This window comes from Drosophila pseudoobscura, chromosome 2 (assembly GCF_009870125.1).
Source record: "Drosophila pseudoobscura strain MV-25-SWS-2005 chromosome 2, UCI_Dpse_MV25, whole genome shotgun sequence".
In the NCBI taxonomy this organism is placed as follows: domain Eukaryota; kingdom Metazoa; phylum Arthropoda; class Insecta; order Diptera; family Drosophilidae; genus Drosophila; species Drosophila pseudoobscura.
The window spans coordinates 29,534,864-29,542,863 of NC_046679.1; the positions used below are offsets into that span (position 1 = coordinate 29,534,864).

The window sequence follows — 8,000 nt, forward strand, 5'->3', positions numbered from 1 at the left end:
CAAGGAATGCCTTCTTTCTAGTAAAAGTTGATGTTTTCCTGCCTGAATTGTTTTTCCTTGATTTTTATGATTTTCTCTTCTGCACACATAAATCATGCAAATGGAATATTCATTCTCTGGTATTCAAAACTTTATTTAATTAGTTGAATAAACAAATAAATAAAGTAAATTGTGAAAAGACAGGCAGGCAGGCAGGCAGGCAGGAGAGAGGGGGAGAGGAGGAATGAGGCAGGAGGCAGGAGAGCGGAAGAGCATTAACTATTCACCACGAAACCTCCTCTCGAATGCGCGCGCTTGCGTTGGCCAGCGAGAGAAATTCCCCCATAAATTTCCCTATGTATTCCCTGTATTGAAAATTTCCCGCTGTAATTATATCCTCCCCCCACCGCCTGTCGTTTACTTCGTGGCAGATAAAAACACATTCCCGCTGACCGTACAACCCGAAGAACAGATGATGGAAAACCCCCAAAGCGCAAAGGAAAAACTTATCAGGCACAAGGATAAATTATAATAATAATGAAAAATCCAATGGACGGGGGGGAGGGGAGGAGGAGGGGGAATGCAAGCAGGAGGAGGAGGTCAGTTCTTTGGCCCTGTGTGTGTGGCGCCGCCTGGCCATTAGCCAAGGTTATGCCACATTACGCATACGCCCCCGCACCAAACGAGTGAAGGGAATAGCTCACATACGTGGCAGTAGCCAGCCGCCCGTCGCCCGTTGCCCGTCGCCCGTTGCCCGTCGCCCGCCGCCCCCACACACACTGTCCGCCATGTGAAATGTGAAAGTTCACTGCCAAACTCTGCCACGGCTCCTGCTGTTGTTGCTGCCTCTTGCCTTTTTCCCCAGCTGATAATTGACGCTTTCAATTAGCCATCGCAATCAGCAGCAGAAGAGCCAAACAGCAAGAAACCGCATTGAAAATGCATTTGAAAATGTCCAACAGAAACGCCCCCTCCCCTCCCCGCCCCTCCTCTGTTTCAGAGGGCAAGGGGCAACACATTGCAACACAAGAAAACCATAAAGCAAAAGGTCAACATGCAAAATGCTTGCAATCGAAAGCCGAGAATAATGTAAATTGTGGAAAATAAGAAGGAAACAAATAGAAGAGCGTGGGTTCGGCACTCTTCTCGGTATTAAAGATTAGCTGCTATTTTCAGAACAGTTTTCCAAACATTCAAGGGTACTACAAATACATATTTAATGAGAATTTGAGTAAAATGCCACCAGCGAAGGGAAATTCTATGAAAATATTTCTTGGAAGAGTGGGTGGAGCCCTGCATTGAGCCAAAAATATGTTCCACCAATAACCTTATAACCTTTATATTATGGTAGACAAGGTGCAACACCAGTAGTGTGGGGGGGAGGGAAGGGGGAGTGGCGCATGCAATTAACAAAACACAAATCCTTCAGCTAGGAAATATGGTATTCCCAGGAATACTATTTATATTTCCACCTTCCACCTTTTTTCTTGGAAGTTTTTCAAATACAACAAAGCAATCTGTTTACCAGAATTCTGCATTAATTATTAAATTAAGAACTTTCTGGAATCCCTAGAGCCATCACTTTGCTGTCGTTCATTCCGTAGAAAGGAGAATTTTTTTCTTTGAGAAAGAAATCGCCTTCCCCTTTCATCGATTTCATTGCTTTTATTCTGTGGAAAGAAAAACATCTTTCCTTTCATCGCTTTTAAGCGGAAACAGAAGAGAAACAGAGAAAGTTCTTCCAACTTTCCTGGCTTTCATTCTGAAGAAAGGAGCGTCTTCGCCTTGGAAGGGAGGGCATTCCATAAAAAGACAGAACTTCTTTTTCACTTCCTTTAATTCGGAATGAAACCCCTTTCGTTTTCATTGATTTTGTTCTTTAGAAAGAAACATATTCACCTTTACATCCCTTTCTTTCTTTAGAAAGATAGACCTTCCGCTTTTTATCCCTTTTACTCTATAGAACAAAAACATCCCCTGTTCATCCCTTCCATTTCGTAGAATTGCCATTCCCTTGTCATTCATTCCATGCCTTCGAAAGAAATTTCTATCCATTTCATTAATTTTGTTCTTTATAAAGAAAGATAGATCCACTCTTTCATGGCTTTCATTCCGAAGAAAGAAAAACATTCTTCTGCTTTCATTCGCTTCCATTCTTTAGGAAAAAAGATCCTATTTCATCCCTGCGATTCCTTGGGAAGAAAGATCGTCTCTTTTATCCATTTAATTCTGAAAGAAAGATCTTTCCTTTCCCCTGCCGTTATTCTTTAGCAAGGAAGATCCTCTCTTTCATGGCTTTTATTTCTTAGATGGAAACATCTTCACCTTTTCATTCCTCCGTTCTTGAGAAAGAAACATCTTCCCCTGTTCATCCCTTTGATTTTGTAGAAAGACATATATCTTCCCTTTTTCCTCCATTCCATTCTTTAGATCCACCTTTTCATGGCTTCATTCCGAAGAAAGAAGACTCTTCTACTTTAAACATCTTCCCCTTCTGAATGCTTCGGATCTTTAAAAAAAAAGACATCCTCTTTCATCCCTTTCATTCTGTTCAAACAATCATTAATTTATCCCCGAATTCCCAATGCCCTGGATTCCCAATCTTCCACTCATGAGTACCCTTACCCATCCTACACTCATTTTATATCAAACTTAATCTATTTTGTATCATTTTCTATCTAGTTTTCTCAAAAATCACCCATTTTTCTTTCCAACAGCTAGGCCTTCGCCCATTTTTCATATAAATTTACCATTTTCCCTTCTACTCTTTGTATTTTTCTTATATTTCTCCTACTCTTCTGATATTTAGCCCAAAAATCTCTTTAAAAATTTCCCAGCAACAGGTTTTTCTCTTTTCTTTAATTAGAAAAACCCTCCCTCTTGCAAAATCCTCCCCTCCCTCCATGAAAGCCCTTTGCAAATATAGAACTCCTGGCCTTAAAAACTTTCTCCTTTCCGTTTTTGTTGGCCCTTTTTCTTTGCCCTATTTTTGTCCACTTAAAATTCCCCTATTTTCAGTTTTTGTAGTTTTCCATTTTCCATTTTTGGCGGCCAAAAGGGCAACCAGTGCGAGAGAGGGAGAGGGGAGAACGAGGGTAGAACACACACCTGTCAACACGGTGGGGGGAGTGGAGGGTTCTGTTTCTTCGTTTGTTTTTCTTATCTTGAATGTAGTTTTTCACTGTGACGTCACCTGGTGGCGCCACACCTCCCCCCTTCCCGCTATGTGTGAGATCGCTGTGAAATTTATGCAAAAAAGGAAAAACTTAAACCGTCATGCCGTCCCGTCAATGGGTGCAATGGACTTCGGGGAAACGACTTGACGGGGGGCACAAACACTCGTGAAAGAAAAGAAAACGTGGCCAAAGCCAAAGCCAAAAACTATAAACGAGGCAATGACTTGGCGACTCTTGTGGCTGTTGCCGTTGCTGTTATTTTGTGCCGTTTTGGCTGCCAAAAAGAGGTCTCCGCCCCCCTCCTTCCTCCTAATGACCATTTTGCATTCAGTGGCACTCTCGGACACACACATGCCACATGGCACATGGGCATATAATTATATTTATTCATTTATTCATTCATAGAGCAGTCACAAAAGTCACTGCACTCCGTACTCGGCACTCGGACACGGTTTGTGGCAAAGGAAAAACTCTGAAACAAATGAATATCCTGTTCCCTGTTTTCTGTGCCCGTCCTGTTTCCTGTTCAACTTTTTCAATTGCTCTCACAATTTCCATGCAATTAACAAACAACAAAGAAAAAGGCTGTCACCCCTTTCGGGGGCACAGCGGATGCTGCAAGTTGGGCCAACAAGAGGCATTTGTTTTACCCCCCGCCCGCTGCTGCACTCGAGAAGAGAATGTCAGAAGAGGCAATGACATCGAAGCATAAAAAGCAATTTTATGCACACATTGACCCTCAAAAGGGGGGCAGCGGCAGCGGCAGCGGCAGCCCGAGAGGGGCACAAATGCTGTGTCAATGGATAGTTGTTCCACCCACACCCACACAAAGAGGGAGGGCGGAGTGCACCCATTTGCCATTACTCATACGCCTCGTGTGCATTGTCAAACATTTATGACGTCCATTTAGGTCTCTTAGTCTCTCTGTCTGTCCCTCTCTGTCTCTGTGTGTGTGTGTGTGTGTGTCGTCATTATAATCATTTGTCTAAAAACCTCCCCCTGCCACCCTCTGCTGTGTTGCCTAGTGACGTTTGCCATTTGGCATCGGACAAGTCGAAAAGAAAATCGATTCCTGCTGGTTGCCTGCCTGCCTGCCCGCCCGCCTGTTGCTGCCTCATTGCCTCTCGTGTTACTGTTCTGCTGTGTTCTATAACTAGTTTACCTTTTAATTAAATTTAACGCCCATCGATGGGGCCCAACCCCCTGTTCATTATTGCCCAGTAAACAGAGAAGCAGAGCAGCAAAGCAGCAGAACAGCAGAACAGCAGCAACAAAAGCCAGCAAAAAGGTGGCAATCTCTTGGCCATTGTTTTAGTTGTTTTTTGCTGTAGGACTGGCAATTGTTGTTGCACGTCGGCGGCTTGTGTTGCACTGATTTTGTGGCAAAGTGAGAGCTAGATGGTGGGGCTATCCTTATTAAGATAATAGTAGACTCATTAATCGTTAGCAAGTACTTATGCAAGGGGCTACAAAAGTGCTCCAAAATGGCAAGAAAAATACTGATTTGAAACTTCAAATAAACTAATTAAAATAATTAAGAATTTTTTTTTTAAATATTAAGTACAAATTTATAATATTATAATTTTATAATTAAATTAAAAATTTAATTAAGATAAATCAATAAATTAAATTAAATTAAATATAAATTATAATAAATATAAAAAAGAAATATCACAAAACTTAAATTAATAAATAATATTATATAAAAAACAAATAACACAAAAATTAAATTAATAATATAAATAAATCATTTAAATTATGTACGCCTTACATTAAATAATTATTAAAAGAGAATCTAAAATGACTAAATTTGTAATTAATATTTAATACATACTAAATAATAAATACTAATAATAATAAAAATAAATTTATAAATACCCTCAAAAGTTCATTAATTTATTAAATACATATTTAAATAATTAATTACTAATATTTTATAAATTTAGAAAAGAATTGATAAATTAATAAGGTACATATAAAATATAATATACAAAATTGCATAATAATAAAGCGACTAGTTAGTGGAAGGAACTCTAATAAGTAGAACTAAAAACACCTTCGCATTAAATCATTTTCCTTTTCTTTCTTTCTCCCATTTCTCTTCCCTTCCTCCCATTTTGAGGCACACGAAATTCTGTGTATTGCCAATGAAAAAATAGAATCCTTTGATTGCATGCACAAAATTCATAGAACCTCAAATTTGAGATTCAATTCTTCAGAAACTTGACCAAATTCGACCACAGATGTTCATTAAATATTTCTCCGAAATGCAATCACAAATTTCCCTTCAATTTCATCAACTTACATGCATTTCTCTATCAAGTTGTTTTTTGTTTTTGGTTTTTAGAGTTGTGTAAACGGCGTTGTCTGTTCATTCGTTGTTTGTTTTTTTAAAGATTTTTGTTTCGGTTTTGTTTTTTTTTTATAAATTAGAAAAGTTGTTGCTTGTTTTTTTTTTGTTCGAGACACTTGTTATATATTTTGTTGAGTTTGGAATTTAATTGTAGTAAAAGCAATGCTGTATATAAGAAATTTCAGTTGGATTTCGTTTGTTTTTTGTTTGCTATTTACAAGGCCTTTTTATGACTTGGGGGTTTCGATATTTGTGGTATATTTTGCTGTTGTTTATGTCACTGTAAAATAATATACATATTTAATTATTTATGAAGCACACACACACTGGGAATCTTGTTGTTGCCTTCGCCAGCTTCGATGGTCGTCTAAGAGGAGACTTTGAAGTTGAGTAGTAATTATGTTGCATGCTGCCAGTGCCTCCTGGTGTCTGCTCTGTGTCTTCAATTATTGTAACAGAGAGACAGTGAGAGACAGAGAGACAGAGAGAGAGAGAGACAGCTGCGCCAATGCAGCTGACAGGAAATACTGGGATGTTTATTGTGGGGCCACTCTGTGTGTGGATTTCCTTTTGCTGGCAAGTCATCACGGGCTTAGCGCATATCAATCATACGCACTGTGATTTCACAAATACTTTTATTTTTTAATAAATTTTATTTGCTATTTTTTTATATTATTTTTTATATTTAATTTTGTTTTATTTTTTATTAATCTTTATTTTTTGTTACTTTTTTTTCGTGTGTGGTGAACTTTAACCAAACGAGTGAGTGACTGCTCTCTCTCTCTCTCTCTTTTCCTGCCCTGTTTCTCTCTCTCTCTCTTTGTCTCTCCTTTTCTTTGTTTTTTACACACAAACATTTGATTCATTTCCTTGGGACCTGACTTCTTTTTTTTTTCAAAATTATAGTGCAAAAAATGTACATTTTCTTAATGAAATTTTCCCTTATGAAAAGTGCCTTTTCTTGCCTTTCTCAAGGATTTAGCATTTAACCGTTACGTGTATGTATGTGGCTGTCAGTGTGTGTGTGTGTGTGTTTTGCTTTATTTTTCTGCATATTAAATGCGCTCATTCGCACTGGACGATGAGTGCAAGAGCAAGACAAGAGACGAGATCATGGCCAACACACACACACACACACAACAAAGGAGAGAGGAGAGAGCGGAGGAGCGTGGAGGAGCATGGGCTAGGGAAAAGAGAGTGGAGGACCATGGGGGAGGGCACAGAGCGGAGGAGCATGGGCTAGGGAAGAGAGTGGCGGACCATAGGGGAGATAAGAGAGGAGTGCTGCAGAGAGAGCGGAGTGCTTGCTGCTCTCCTCTTTTTTTTTCTTCCTTTTGGGTGGGATTGCGTGGCTGTGTGTGTACAGAAAAGAAAAACCCAAGAAAAAACCCTACACAAAAAAAAATAAAATTAAAATTTTAATTTTGTTGTTGTTGTTGTTGCCTTACTTTTTAAACACTCTTTTTGGTTGTTGGTTGTTGTTTGTTGGTATTTGTTGCTGTTGTTGTTGCTGCTGCTGCTGTTGTTGTTTTTAGCTATTTATTTAGTTGCTGTCATTAGCTTAAATCACAATTGGTTTGCACTTAGATTTTCTATATAGATTTGTGTGTGTATAACATAGGCAAATATATATATATACATATATATATATATATATACTATATATGTACGATGTATATAGTATATGTATTTCTATAAGGCCGTATTTTGCCTCGTATGTGCATTCCATATGCGCATACAATTTTTATTCTGATTTCAAGATTTTTTTCATTGTTGAATATTTTGAAATATTTTTTTTTTGTTTTGAGTTATTTGTTGTTGTAACTGCTGCTACTGTTGTTGTTGTTGTTGATGTGGCTGTTGTTGTAGTTGCTGCTGTTTGTTGGTTGTTGAATGAAGCTTGAAGCCCTGCCTTGCCCCCCGCCAGCTGCCTGCCTGCCTGCTGCCTTCTGCCTTCAGCTCCTGCCTCTGCTGCTGCTGTTGCTGCTGCTGCTGCTGCTATGGATTACAACAACAACTGCCACTGCGACGACAACGACGACGACGACGACAACGACAACGACTGCGACGACGGCAACGACGACATCACGACGACACGACAACGACTGAAAGCAAAACCTGAAGCTGAAGCTGAAGCTGAGGGCAGCGCCGATACGCCACACGACGGACGATTCCCACCTACGTTGACGCCGACGCTTGGATTTTGATTGTCGTCAGCAGTTCAGGAATTACTCTCTTACTCTCACACGCACAGAGTGTGCTCCGCTCTCTCTGGTTAATGCTCGCTCGCTCGCTCTCTCTCTCCCTTTGTGGTGCTGGTTAACGCTGTGGTGAAATCTGCGGGAGTTGTTAACCCACGAAAGAAGGGAGCCACTCTCTCTGCAGATATGCGTGAGTGTGCGTGTGTGTGTGTGAGAGGGAGCCCTCTGCCTCTGTGTGCGTGTGTGAAAACAGGGAGCACATGTCACAGTGTGTGGCAGCACACATCTCTC

The 8,000-nt window shown here is 39.9% G+C and overlaps 1 protein-coding gene across 28 annotated transcripts in view; it reads right to left on the bottom strand.

Moving 5' to 3' along the window:
• Nucleotides 1-7,485, bottom strand: part of Rim (Rab3 interacting molecule) — a 51,236-nt gene extending 43,751 nt beyond the window's left edge. For 19 of the 28 annotated variants that reach the window (XM_033381103.1, XM_033381100.1, XM_033381090.1 and 16 more), the window contains exons 1-2: nucleotides 6,957-7,484; nucleotides 5,461-5,788 (exon numbers count right to left, since the gene is read on the bottom strand). The gene's annotated coding sequence lies outside the window, so the exon portion shown is untranslated. Of the gene's footprint in view, nucleotides 1-5,460; nucleotides 5,789-6,956 lie in introns of all 28 variants that reach the window. The other 9 variants (XM_015182836.2, XM_033381115.1, XM_033381124.1 and 6 more) reach the window with 5 other exon arrangements.
• Between the last annotated feature and the right edge of the window lie 515 nt (nucleotides 7,486-8,000).